This window comes from Martes martes (genome assembly GCF_963455335.1).
Source record: "Martes martes genome assembly, chromosome: 10".
Lineage (NCBI taxonomy): Eukaryota > Metazoa > Chordata > Mammalia > Carnivora > Mustelidae > Martes > Martes martes.
Window position 1 is genome coordinate 110,969,439 of NC_137898.1, and position 15,107 is coordinate 110,984,545.

Consider the following 15,107-nt stretch of genomic DNA (forward strand, 5'->3'; position numbering starts at 1 on the left):
GTTAGAGGAATCCACACAGCAGGGATGGGGCCTCTGAAATGGGAGAATCACCCAGAACCATGCAGCCCCCTGCCTGCGGGGTGGGGGGTGGGGTACCTGTAGTGCAACACTACTCCAGCATCTTAAATTTGTTACTGACGTCTTCGTTTGGAATAATAAGAGAAAAGGTGGCTTATTTTGAACAGTTTCAGTGAATTTGCTAATGAAACTTAATTCTTGCTTGAAGAAATCCTGTAACAAATAAGAAGTACACTACTGGTGAGGAAGGATACATACAAAATAATCACAGTTCTTGGTTCAAACCAGAGTTTCCTAAATGAAACATTTTCCATCTAAGTGGCCATAAAGAACAAAAAACTGGTCAACGTTTCCAGCATTTCATGCATTTTCTGAAATGATATTTAAAAAATTTTAGTTGTTCTATTGGGAGTTCCTAATTAGGGGCACTGGAAATCAGTTGGGGATTAACTTGTCATTAGGGGTTTGGCTTTGTAAATGGGCCCCTCTGTAGAATAAGCTAGCTACTACTAAGATAGGCTGGACAGGACCTGATGCATGAACTGATACTATGATATCACAAAGAACCATTTGTGGGCCTCTGGAAGGACAAGAGTGTTTCCCCCCACCGAGCCACGGTGAGGCCCTGCCCTGTGCCCTGGGCATGAAGATCGCACTGCCTTTGAAAAGTAGTGATATAAATTTACCATGGATTGACACCATTCCACATTCTATTGCTGGAGCAAAGGGCACTGTTTTTACATTCTAGGGAAATTTTATCTGAGGGCTTAGAGAGCAGTAGCTGACAGAGGGATAACTAAAACAATAAATAAATTCATGGTTTATCCTTTTCATTTCAAAGGAAAGGAGGCACAGGCTTATTTTGATTTATTGATGATTCCCTACTCTACTAAAAAGATGATGCTTAAATACATACATTTTACAAGATTTATTTTTAAAATTCAGATTTTTTGTTTTACTAGTTGGAGAATACTTTCATTGACTTATTTATAAGGGAATCAGCAAACACATTTACTTTGACATTTGAAAAGTATTTTTAAAAAAGAAACAAAAAAATAAATATTTAAACATAATCTCAAATATAAAGTTTTATTGTAAATAAAAATATTTTTAAAAGAACCCAAATTAACCAAATCTATAAATAAAGTCATAATCCACAGTGGGCCTCAAAATCTTCTAGAGGGGATAAGGAGTGGGCCTGTTACTGTTAGAGATTCATTTCATGGAGAATGTTCTCAGTATTATGAATATTTTAATTTCTGTTGAGTAAAAGACCTGGAGTAGCTGAAGGAAGGAGATTTGAAATGAATTGGGGAGAAAAATGAAAAGTGATCATTGACATGTAGTTTACTTATTCCTTCACTAAACTGAATGAGTACAAAATGAGAACTTGTGTAGTACAGAATGGGGTGGGGGGTTATGGCAGAGGGAAGAGGTAGATCAGAGCCAAAAACTTAGTGTCACTGCAAATCCCATGCCACCCTTGTCCACAAAGAACTTACAGTCTAGTAAAAAAAAATGGTAAAAACAAAAACTGTGATAATTCTATAAAAGAAATGGCCCAGAGTGTTAGAGAGACAGAGGAGAGAAAGTACCTTCCTCTGAGATTGGACAGGAAAGCCAGCCTCCACGACCTGATTCTCTTAACAAGGAGGCAGAAACAACATGGAAAATCAGCATGCCTTCCTCCCTTCATACAATAGTTCAGCGAATGAAATTCAAACCAACACTTATTGAGGGTCCCTGGCTTTCATTTATCCTGCTCATGCTCTGGAGGAAGAGCTTCCTGAACAGTGAAGTGGCTGGAAAGTCAGCCTTGAAAAGCTGAGGGAAAGCAAAGGGGCGGGAGGGCAGCTGCCAACAGTTGTGCTCTAACAGAGGCAGATGGTGAGGCCAACCACAGGAAAGTGCCCAGGAAACTTTTCAGGTTAACATATTTCAACAAGGATATGGAAACAGTTTGTTGTTGTTGTTGTTTTCTTTTAACGCAGGGAACAAAATAATTTAAAATATTATGTATGTGTAGATATACACAGGTGCTCATGTGTGCACGTGCATGTATATAAATACACATGTGATCTACACGCATGCATGCGTGTGTGTGTCGTAAGAAAGAGAAAACTCTGGCTAAAAGTACCAGTCTCCAGGGAGAGAGGTATTTGGATGCTCAGGCCCTAAACCTTCCTCCTTTCAGGACTCTGCTTCTCTATCTCCTAAGCTCAGTCATCATCTCTCAAGCAGTGTTAACCAAGTTCTGGAACAACTACATGCATGACTCTACACATCTTCTGCCCTCTAAAAGCAGTGGATGGGGCGCCTGGGTGGCTCAGTAGGTTGGGCGACTGCCTTCGTCTTGGGTCGTGATCCTGGAGTCCCGGGACTGAGTCCCACATTGGGCTCCCTGCTCAGCAGGGCGTCTGCTTCTTTTGCTGACCTCTCTCCTCTCATGCTCTCTCTCTCAAATAAATTAAAAAAAAAATCTTTAAAAGCAGTGGACATTGGTTGGTGCCGAGTGGAAATACTGCCTGATTAAACAGGGAAGTGTCTGGAAGCCTGACTTCCATTCTGGCCATTTGCCACCATGAGCTGTGTGACTTTGGACAAGCTACTTTGCTTCTCTGAGTCTCTGCCCTCTCATTTGTCAGGTGAAGGGAATGGACTAGCTTTCTGGCTCTAGGAGAAGGCTAGACATGTGTCACAAGGAAGGCAAAATGAGTTTTCAACCGACTCTCCCTTCTCTTCAGGTCCCACTGTAGGTCTGGCTGAAAAGGTTACCATGCTCCTTGGCTGTGTTATACCGGGCCTGCAAAGATCTCTGAGAACTGCCCCAAGTTTATCTTTGCCACTTCTCTTTCACTCATCCTAAAAAGGGTCTGCAGCCAATAAACCTGGACCACCTGCTGCTTTTGGCAGCTGGTCACGCTTTCCCAGCCTGTGTTCCTTCCCAGCGGCTTCTCCACCCCCCGCCCCCAGCCTCTAACTTGAGTCCTCCCTTGCCTCAGCCCCACCTCAGCAAAGCCTTCCCTGAAAACTCCTGCCACAAAATGCCTATGGCATGTCGTGAGCACATTGCCACTTACACCAGAGTTTTGTATGTGTGTGCCTCATCTCTGTAGCAAGTAGTAGGTTTGCAGCAGAGGTCCCCTCATATTCGCTTTTGTGTCACCCAACACCTCACAACAGGCAGAGTGAGGACGTAACACGGTGCAGAAACGATGAGAAACAGCTCTGGAAGTCAGACAGGCCTGCCTTCAAATAGCTGCACCCCTGGATGAGTTATGTAACTATGCTAAGTCCTCTTGCCTTGCTCTGTACAAAGGGATAGTAATCCCTACTTTGTTACAATTGTTATAAAGAGGAAATAAAAATTAAAAATGTGGATACTACTGGAATTATTAGCAATAAGTGCTAATATGAAATCAGTGGACTGAGATATTAATCGAGTTGAATGACTTAAAAAAACACTTTACAGATATTTTTGCTAATTGGAAGCCTTTATTTACCTCATGATAACAGTAAAATACTCTCCCCCCCTTCATTGCTTTATAGCCAGGAACTGGTTATAACTTTGTTCTGTTTCTCAAAATTTCTCCCACGGAGGTGTGAGCGTGACAGAGGCTTTCCTTCACTTTCTTCTGCCTGAGGAGGAAGGTGCGCAGTGAAGTCTATGGCCAAGAAAGTGAGATCCCGAGGTTGGCATAGTTGGAAGCAACTGTTTACATGGAGTGGCTTAGAAGATCCCTTTTGTTAGAAAATTTCATAATGTTCTGATAACTGTAAAAAATATAATTTCAGGGGCGCCTGGGTGGCTCAGTGGATTAAGCCTCTGCCTTTGGCCCGGGTCATGATCTCAGGGTCCTGGCATCGAGCCCCACATGAGGGTCTCTGCTCGGCGGGGATCCTGCTTCCCCCTCTCTCTCTGCCTGACTCTCTGCCTACTTGTCATCCCTCTCTCTCTCAAATAAATAAAATAAAAAAAAAAGAAAAAATATAATTTCAATTAAAAAATCCTAGCATGGGAAAAGATCTTGGTATAAGTTTTAAGCCATCCCTATTATATACATCAACGTAATTAAAATTAATGAAATATATAAACTAAACCCTAAGCCTCAGTTCTATGTGGGGCTCAAGTGCCCCCTCCTTTTCTGGTCATCTATATAAATACACTTTCTTCTGCATTTTATCTTTGTATTCCCTTAATGCAGATCATGGCTAAAGTCACTAGATGACTACAGGTTAGTATCCTGTATCTACTCTTAATTGCAAATATACCCTTCAGCTTGGTGTACTAATCCTGTGACATTTATTTCTAATATTTCATGTAATTTTTTAATCAAATATTTTCTCCACTCTGCTTTGCTCTGAATAGCTATGCCATTAATACACTGATGACAGTTACACTGATGGCAGAAGTGAGCTAGAAAGAGCAGAGTGTGGGTATCCGGTCACTTAACTGGGGATTAAAATCCATTCTTTCCCCCAACCTCGTTTAAGATTAACCTCATTTCTTCTGGAGCTGTAAATGAAGCATTTCATTCTAGAGCAACTCAGAGGTTGACAGATTAACGACTCTGTGGGCTTTTAAATAATACTGAATTCTTCTCAGAATCAACTCCTTATTCTGCATAATGTATTTGCTGAGCTCAGGAATAAACATCTAATTTTTTCAGGCTGTGTTTACATAACCTCCTCTTTGGTTCAAATGAAAAGATTGCTGAAATTGTCCCACATCTGTGCAAAGGGAATACAGGGGGAAAAAAGGCGATCTAAATGACCCAATAGAGCTTGTAATTCAGGGTAATTCTCCTTGCCCTCTTATCCTTCCGATTCCATAAACACCAACATATAGTGAATATATACATTATGACTTAATAAAAAGCACTAAAAACACCAACATATAATGACTATGCACACATTATAATTTAATAAAAAAGCATTAAAAACACAGACTAGGGCCAAAGCAATAGTCAACTTGGGACAGTGATTGAGTTTCCTTTTATTATTTCAAAACCAATGGTCAATGAAAATCCTCATTTTCTTTCTTGATCTGTAATCTGTTACCCTAGCTTCTGTTTCATATAAATGATCGATGTCAAGTAATATTTATAAAATATATGTCTTGAGTTGGAAGAGAAGGATTTGTATCAGAACATGGACCTGACTGGGATGTGCTAGTTCTGTTCTTCTTGGTGCTGGCATTTGGGAAGTCACAGCAGGTTTTTACCAGATTGGTTCTTAGTCCCAAATACAAATTAATTACAAAAAATCTTCTCATCTCTACTAGACACAGTGTTGTAGCTATTCAGCTTAATAGAAGACTAACAGAAACAAATGCTACTATTTCTCCTAAAATGGCTGGTTGTGAGGCTGCTCAAGTTTTTCTAAATGAAGACTTTGAAGAGGAAACCCAGTAATATGAATCTTGCCCCAGACTTTACCATTAGCATCTCCCCCTTTTTGAAAGGAGACCCTGACCTCTAAGCTTCACCTAACACTAAAACCGTCTGCAACTAAAAGACACCATGTTTCCATTCAGGAGGGATTAAAAAATACCAATTTTTCATGAATGTGTGAGTAAATAGATGGGTTAATTACCATGGCAACCACAATCATGTCAGATCAGTATTTTGCTGGCAGATGTCCAAGTGATTTTTCAAATATTGTCCTTTTACACAGCTAAGACAAAGAGGCTGAGAAATATTCTGTACAATAAAACAAAGCTAATTCCTGTAAATGGTTTAACAGTGACCTCCTGAGAAGTTTCTGTAATTCTAAAACCAGTAGCCCCACCAAAACACAGTGACTCCCCCACAAACTGATTTAGGTGTTCCACACACAGTGATGCAACCAAAAGCAGTGAGGAAAAGAAAATCTTAAATGGCAGCCACTAAAAGAATGAAATCATTTCCTAAAAGAAGTGAGCTGACTAATTATTTGCTTAGAGAAAACAGCCACAGCAAGGGGCAAGAATGTGTAATAGAGGTAGGCTATCCTGAGAAAAAGAAACTCAATATTCTGGAAAGTATATTATTATTTTTTAACTTTTGGGACCGGAATAACTCTATTTTATAATATTTTAATATGTAAAATTTCTCTGGGAATTTCATTAATAGATTGTGAATGGCCATCAAATACCCTTAAAAATAATTATAATTATAGTTCCAGTCAGATGGCTTTCAGAACAATACAATATCACCATAGAATACACCAGCATATATGTTACTCTACACAGCACAATCTTGAGGGAACCAACAATTCATGCAGAGTTCAGAGGCATCAAGGAAGCAGGAAGAGCAAAAGCTTAGAATATGAATGTGTGTGTGTGTGTGTGAAATATATACATTTTTACCATAAAATGGTACATTTTTGCATAAAATATATACATATGCATAAAATATATACATTTTTTTTACCAAAAAGGAATGTTTGAAAATGCCCATATGAATGGCCAGCCAACCAAAATCTAAATTAAAGAATATTTAAAATTACTTTTTCCAGGAAAATGATTCTACACAAATTATACTGATTCCTTGACTACTTAGCTGATTCCTTAAACCTCGACCTTAAGGCTTTAGAGACACATGGCATCCAGATTGTCCAAAGTACACCTGCCCCATGCTTTCGTGCCTGTGCTCTCTTATGATCTCTGGTAATCTCCTACTGGTAAGTGCTCTCTTAACATCAGTATTCAGATAGGGCAGCAGAGGAAACTTGTGACCAAATTATTCTTAGCCAAAATACAGTGCTATTTTATGCAATTCTAAGAGATCTGGTTATAGGATTACAAATAGTGAACAGAACTATTTTCCTAACTCAGAAGGAAGTTTCTCCATTTTAAAGGGCTCAACCAGGGAACCATAAGTACTTACCTCAGGAAGTGCTTCATTGTGTCTGTTTTGATTAATTAGGTGTTGTCCAAACTATCCTCAAGTAATTGCTTCCAAATTTGCCTTTGTCAGAGTAAATGTAAGCTGTGGGAAGAAATTTAATATATTTACTATTAATGGGGCTAGGCATCCCAAACCCAAGATGATTGCTTACCTTAGTAAGCAGGTAACATGCTCTGCACCCAGAACATGATCAACTGGACTGCTCACATAGCATTGCAGGCCCGTGGATGGAGATTATAGCCAAAGGCTTTCACTTTATCATTGCATAATTAGTCTCTCATTGTAAGTCCCTTGCTGGAGAAAGAATTCATTTCATAAGCAATCTCTTTAGTAGTAAGGGTTTTCTCTGTTTTGCATATTATTCCTATATTTTGAAGAATAGTATTTTTAAGAAAAATAGAAATGAAGAATCATGAAATTAACTATCCTAATTTCTAGATATCTGGTGGTCTTAAATCTGGCAGCCTCAACTTTCCAGAAGTACAACTCAAAAATAACTAAAAGCAACTGGTAATGTCTTTAAGCTAAAAATTTGATGTGGAAGAGCCAAGTACTCCAAATGTATGAATGCTATGTCCCCACCCCCCTCCCCTTTTGGCACTTTGAACAAAACAGTAACATTTTCTTTTTTTTTTTTTTTTTTTTTAAAGATTTTATTTATTTATTTGACAGACAGATTACAAGTAGGCAAGAGAGGCAGGCAGGGAGAGGAGGAAGCAGGCTCTCCACGGAGCAGAGAGCCCGATGCGGGGCTTGATCCCAGGACCCTGGGATCATGACCCGAGCCGAAGGCAGAGGCTTTAACCCACTGAGCCACCCAGGCACCCCAAAACAGTAACATTTTCTATTGCCTAGCACTTTGCAGTTTATAGTTGGCTTTTGCAAAGTCTATGGGCTATTGGTCTTCCTCCTGACACGGAGGTTGCCAGAAGCTGCCTACAAAGCAGCAGGTTGGGACAAGATGGAAAGCTACAGACTAGAGAAAACAGAGTGACTGGAAGTGACTGAGAGATGAGAGGCGACTGAGAGAAGAGATGGAACCCCAGTATGTAGGAGTGAGGTGAGGAGCTAAGGGTGCAGACACATGGCTCGGGGTACAGATACCACTACCAACCAGCACAGCCCACGAGGGGGGCAGCTCAGCCCACATAAAGGCCAGGTTTTTCCTTTAATAAATATGCTTTTGTAACTGTTCCACGAATGCTTGAAAAAGAGTATCTACACCTCAACTTAAGATTGTGGTTGCTTCTGGGAGGCAAGGGAAGGGGTCAGGACTGGGGAAAAGGCCATGGGGAATATTGGCCTTTGACTTCATGTTTTACTTTTTACATATATCTGAAGCAAAACAAAGGGAAAAAACATCTGCTTATTTTGGGTGGTGGGAAGATATATTAGTCTTTGTGCTTTTGTGGCTTTTAAAAATGAATCATGTTTTGTATTAAAAAAGTGTTAGTACCTACCCAGAGCCCAGACTGTGGTTTTGAATACAGTTTACAATGAAGGGAACCGGGACTCCTTGAAGAAATGGCTGATTCTAGGTCTAGGCCTGGGAATACACAAGGTGGGCCTGAAGTGTCTTGTTCCAGAAAGAGGGAGTGCTTGGAAGACAATCAGCAATGTGTCAAATAAACCCAGGAGCCAACTGAAAAAGTTCTTGATGGACAAAGCTGGAACTATTTAAGTACAAAAAAATAAAGTAGTATTGGATTATTGCCCAAAGTAGAAAATAAATATCTACGATTGCATACTGAAATAAATAAGTAAGGAATATATATGTCTCTAGTACAAATGAATTCCAAATAATTTATGTGGACACTCTGGCCTCAAGGAGGCGGAGCCTAACTCCTAACCCCTTGAATGTAGGTGGCTGGACATAGTGTAGTGACCTCCTGACTACAAAATGGAAAGGGGGGAAATGAGTAACCCTGTACTAGAGAAAACTGGCAGATACTACCTCAGCTAGGTGATCAAGGTTAACATCACAGCGGTAAGTCTTACTGACACTCTGTACCCTTGATACGAGGTGATAGAAATGGCACTTTACCTCTGTGGTCCTCCTTCTCCAAACTCATAACCTGGTCTAATCATGAGGAAAACATCAGATAAGTTCTTACTGAGGGATACTCCACAAAATACCCAATCAGTATCCCTCATAATTCTCAAGATCACCAAAAAGAAGGGAAGTCTCAGAAACTGTTCAAGGCCAAGAGGTATCTAGGGAGACACGGGTACTACATGGAATGTGGTTCCTGGATGGGATACTGAAACAGAAAAAGGACATTTCGGTTAAAAACTAAGGAAATCTGGGGGCACCTGGCTGGCTAAATTGGAGGAGCATGTGACACTTGATCTTGGAGATTATGAGTTCAAAGCCCACATTGGGTGTAGAGATTACTAAAAAATAAGTAAACGTAAAAAAAAAAACCTAAGGAAATCTGAATAGCATGGATTTAGTTAATAATTAGGTATTAACATTGCTCTATTAGTTGTGACAAATGTATCACATTAATTTAAGATGTTGACAATAGGGAAAACCGGGTGCCGGTGCAAGGGAACTCTTTGTGTTGTAACTTTTCTCTAAATCTAAAACTATACTAAAATTTAAAAGAAATGTTAGTACCTACTCTGCTCTAGACACAAGAGTTAGGTACTAGGGATGCAGGGTGAACAAGTGGGCATGGGTTCCACCCATCTCCTTGAGGGAGAGAAAAGAGAAGATGATAGAAACAAATGGGTGCTTAACCACAGTATTACAAGTGGAAAGAGCTGCTGTGATCGTGAGCGTGGGAGCTGCGTACCTTAGATATAGGGGTCAGGGGCAGACAGCACATGCAAAGTCCTAGAAGCGGGAGAATACAAAGCGTGCAGAGGGGAAATGTTCTCTATGACCTAGTTGTGTTCAGTGAGAGGGACAGGTAAAAAGGGATGGCAACATATGGAAAGGCAAGAAAGTCTCAGAAGGCTTTGTAAGCAATATTAAAAACTTTTGAACCTCGATCCCATGAGCCGTGGGGAACTACTGAAAGTTTTCAGACTGAGATGTGACATGACCAGACTTCTAGTTTTAAAAAATATATTCTGATTGTAGTGTGGAGAATGAGTTAGATTGTGTTAGAATTGTAGGCAAGGGCACCATTTAGAGTGTTGTTACAACAATCCAGGCGGAGATACTTAGTGGCCAAAGAAGGCAATGGACACAGAAGTGTGATGAATTTGAGAGATATTTAGAATGTAAAATCAAATGGACTTTTGTTAATTTGCTGGTTAGGGAACACTGAAGGAAGAGGAGTCATCAGACATTATGCCTGTCCCTATGGCTAGATAGTAGAATCTTCCACTAAGATATGGAATTCTGGAGATGCAGCTCTAAGGGTCTAGGTGTATTTGGAGGTGTTCGAGGTATTCTGAACTTGCAGGGTCAAGTGGTGGTGTGGATATCCATGGATCTGAAAGTCAGGAGAGAAATCCTGGGTGGAGACAAAGATCTGGACTTCCTCAGCATATAGATGGTAATTGAAACCACAATCCAGAAGGAAATACTAAATAAATAGTGTATACAATATTTCTTGCTCATAACAATTTTTCTTTGTCATTAGGTTAATAAAATAGAACTTTACTACTAAGGCAATAAAGAATGAAATACGTTTCAGAAATGTTTTATCAAGATAAAAATAATTATATTCTTAAATGGTTTAATTTGTTATCTAGAAAACTGGTTTATCTAAAAAAAATTTCATAATGATGTGGGATAAGTGAAGTATTGTAATACTTCAGCTTCCTGCTATCTACATAAGTATTCCTGAATCTATCCATTCAAACAAAACAAGACAGAACCTTTTTGAATTCTTATATGCTAGCATTGTGCTGGGTAGTATAACGTAGTTTAATACTGCAAGGGAGTTTTACTATTTAAGGGGAATTTCAGCAAATACGGCAGTGTGTGCATGGTAGTTAAGAGCATAAGTTTTAGAGACAGAGAGTTCATATCTGGGATCTACCACTTGCCAACTGGCTTTAGACAAGTTGTTTAACCTCTCTAGGATTTAGTTTTCTCCCTGGTGGATGGAGAGAGAAATTATAACTACCTTGTAGGGTTGTACTAAGACTTGAATGAACCAAAGCATGTAAGGTGCTTAGCATAGTGACAGGTGTACAATATGCACTAATTGAGTTGGTACTAGTTGTTAGTATCAGTATTTTATCATTCTTACTAAAGACTCTTCTAAAATAAAAGGTCATTTTGTCAAGGGAAGAATCACTGAAGAGACTATTTAGATGAATTCTGGTAAGTTGTGACCTAAACCGGGACACTGACAGTGGTGGTAGAGAGAAGTGAACAGAAGTGGAAAGTGTTCAGAAGGTAGCATCATCTGGACTTACTGGTTGGATGGGAAAAGTGAAGGGATGGAAAATAATAATTAGGTCCAATTATCTGTCCGCCAAACAGGAAACAAAGACAGCAATTAGTTCTAATTATTTGTCCCCCAAAGAGGAGACACCAAAAATGGCTTTGGGTGGAAAGCCTGTATAAATGCTCTTTAACTCAGTGCTTACTGGATATTCATTCAGTAGCTTCTTTAAATGTTTTCTTAAAAAAAAAAAATTATTGCTTACTAAGTTTTTAAAATCTGGCTTTGTTTTAAAGGAGGCACAAATTTGTCAGTGTCCTAGTTGCTGTTAACTAGACAATCTAGTAAAGATAGGAACATGAACAAATAGTGTGCAAAATATGATACTCCAAGCCACTGTGATTTAAAAAAAAAAAAGTCTTTTGAGTTGCCTTCCCCCTAAGTGGCGCTGAGTTAATCTATCCCTTTGTGGCCAAAGCAGCATTTTTCAAGTGCTGGGCAGGGCCAGAGTTCAGGGAGAATTTGCAGCTGCTTCTGGTCTGCACAGCATTTTAACAAAATGGTAGGCCGGATAGATTCTCAATTATTTTACACACCAGCCTGTTGACCTTAACTCAGTTAAGTCACTTGGCCTTCTTTGTATCTGTCTCACTACTTGAAAAACACTGATATTAACTGTATTATTTATATAAAGTTCACCCTTTTCTGGTCAGACGTGAACTCTAATGCCACCTGCTTCGCTGCATGCAGGGACAATGTGGGAACTGCTCTTGGGTCGTCTCTTCCCTCAAACTTCCTCTCTAGAGGGGTTTTTAACCAGGTGGACATTGGAGAGGGCACGTATTGCATGGAGCACTGGTGTGGTGCAAAAACAATGAATACTGTTACACTGAAAAAAAAAAATTCCCTATTTTAAATCTCTCCTGTTGTTCTGAAGTGCTGTGCTTCCTGTTTCTTTCCCCTCTGGACTCCATGCTCCTTTAGGGCACTGGGGAAGCCCCAGGACCTGATACAATGCCAGGCACATTGGGGTCTCAGGAGGGATTTGTTGGAATGAACTCTGCACCCTTTTAGAGCAATGCCATTCTTTAATAGCACTCTTCCATAGTAGCACCAATAAAACAAATGAAAAATCTCCCCACTGGAAGAAAAAACCCTGCAGATTTTTTTAAACCAAAATAAAAAAATATGATCATAACGTGGGTTTCCTGATCCTCCCAGTTTATCTGCAGTGATTCCTCTCCACATGTATGAGTCCACTACCCAGACCTGTTCCAAAGGGAAGGATCAAATGACTGTGTTTGATGCATCAAACACCTCCGAGATCAGTTGACACTTCAGTGCTGTGTGTGGGGTTATGTCCCCTTTGTAGTTTTTTTTTTTTTTCCCAGCTGGGAGGAAAGGGGAAGCAGGCGTGTCTCTTCGTTTGAGAACTCATCCTCTCACCTGGTATCAGGGAACCTGCCCTGCCTCCTTTGAGTGAGAAGCCCCCTAAGGCTCTTTGTAGAGTCTCCCAGGGTGACCCTACCTCTTAGAAACCAATCTATCTATTGAGCATCCCAGGGAATGAATTAGACACTCAACTAGAGGGAAGAGAAAGTCCTTTCCATAAAATCATAATCCCTAGTGAGACTAAAAAATCGATGTTGTATGTAGCTGTTCAAATTCTGACTAAATCCTCTATAACAACCAAAATGCTTGTGGACGCAAAATGTTTATATGTAATTAAAAGACAATCTACAAAGCGAACAGTGTTCTGCTCTCATAGCTTGCCTAATTTAGGATTATCCTAGTTTAAAAAAAAAAAAGTTGTATGGAACACATTTAAAAAGTAAAATTTAATTTACGTATTTAGCCTCAGCCTAAAGCTTTTTGTGAATAATACCTAATATTTATGAAGTGCTTTCTCATATGCCAGGCAATATTCTATGAGCTTTGTTTATAGTAACTTAACAGTCATCCTATGAAGTGAATAATAATTATTATCTCCATTTTACAGCTGGGGAAATTGAGACACAGAGAAGTTAAGCAACCTTCCACAGTCACACAGCTGCTACTGGCAGACCTGGGATTCAAAGCCTTGCAGCCTGGCTCCTGAGGCACTGCTATTAATCACTCCCCTGTGCTGCCTCTGGAAGCCACTGAAGTAAAATTCTGGAGTGACGTAGGAGTTGAAGAAATGAATAGTGTACTCAGATCAAACCCAAACTGCAGAGCTGGGGGTAATCAAAGCCTGCATGTACATCTGCACTTGAAAACTAAGGGTTCCTCTGGGAGCTAACTAGGGGACTCTTGCATAATAAGGGTTACCATTCCACTAAAAATTAACCTCTTTCCTTTCCCGAAGCAAACACTGCAGATCTGAGTTTCCCAAAGAGAACGTTTTATGGGAAGTTACACAACAGAGCCCAGTGGGTGGGTTTTATATCCTCTCTTGAGGCCACATTTCCAAGGACGTATGAGTCCTTGGTAGTATAATTCTGAAATAACTAATAGTAAAAGTTCCCTTCTCCTCAATGTTTTTTTTTTCCCTTGGGGAAAATCCAATGAAATCCAAGCTCCAGGTTTGTGTGGTGATTTCATTCTCCCTAAATTATTTTTTGAGTCATTGATCAGTGTGGCAGGGTCTTCTCTGGGTTTGCTTTCAGTCCACCTCTGTGTGTTTTAGTTTTCATAATACTTTACACCTTCTTTTTTGCAAATGAAAATACTTACTTTTTTTTTTCTATACATAAAATATACCTAATGGCTGGTAAGATACTCCACATCTACCTAGAAGATATATATTAACTTGAATGAATTTTCTTGAAAACATTGAAAAGCAAAATAAGTTCCATTCTCCTTTAGATTTCCCTAACTGCTTCTATTGTTTTCTTTTCACGCTACAGCACAAGTAAGGAGAAAAAAAATCAAACAGTTCAGTGTTAAAATGTGTAATTATAGTCTGGAGATGAAAACACATTCCATTCCCCCTCCTGAATTCAAAAGACAAAGTTTGGACAACAGTTATTAGCAGTAGTGAAAAAAAAAGTCCGCTTAGCAGTTGCGGGGTGTGCACACCAACAACTTCACTCTGCATATGATAAAGTTGAGGTCAGCAGTAGTGAAATTATTTGCCCCTGACTTAATTTCCTCAGTTTGAGCCTTCCTTCTCATTTCACTTGAAAGAAAAAATCAGAGGTGCCTGGGTGGCTCCGTGGGTTAAGCCTCTGCCTTTGGCTCAGGTCATGATCTCAGGGTCCTGGGATCGAGCCCAGGGGGGAAGCAGGCTCTTCCCCCCTCTCTCTCTGGCTGCCTCTCTGCCCACTTGTGATCTCTCTCTCTCTCTCTCTGTCAAATAAATAAATAAAATCTTTAACCCACTGAGCCACCCAGGTGCCCCAATAAATAAAATAAATAAAATCTTGAAAAAAAAAAAAAGAAAGAAGAAAACAATGACAAGTTGAACCATAAGGTCCAGAAATAATAACTTTTATAGTTTTCTCCCTTAAAAATACATTCAGTCAAAAGCTGCTTTCGGGACAACTATCACATGATCTCCCTGACATGAGGAAGTTGAGATGCAACATGGGGGGTTAAGGGGGTAGGAGAAGAATAAATGAAACAAGATGGGATTGGGAGGGAGACAAACCATAAGTGACTCTTAATCTCACAAAACAAACTGAGGGTTGCTGGGGGTCGGGGGGGTTGGGAGAGGGAGGTGGGGTTATGGACATTGGGGAGGGTATGTGCTATGGTGAGTGCTGTGAAGTGTGTAAACCTCGCGATTCACAGACCTGTACCCCTGGGGATAAAAATACATTATATGTTTATAAAAAAATAATAAATAAATAATTTTAATTAAAAAAAA

General features: G+C 39.8%; 1 protein-coding gene across 1 annotated transcript in view; it reads right to left on the bottom strand.

Annotated features, from left to right (window-relative positions):
* ELMOD1 (ELMO domain containing 1) overlaps positions 1–15,107 on the bottom strand; it is a gene marked incomplete at its 5' end in the record, with an annotated part of 61,161 nt that overhangs the window by 32,748 nt on the left and 13,306 nt on the right. Inside the window, 2 exons of the mRNA XM_080815323.1 lie at positions 97–231; positions 6,888–6,989. The remainder of the gene's footprint in view (positions 1–96; positions 232–6,887; positions 6,990–15,107) is intronic.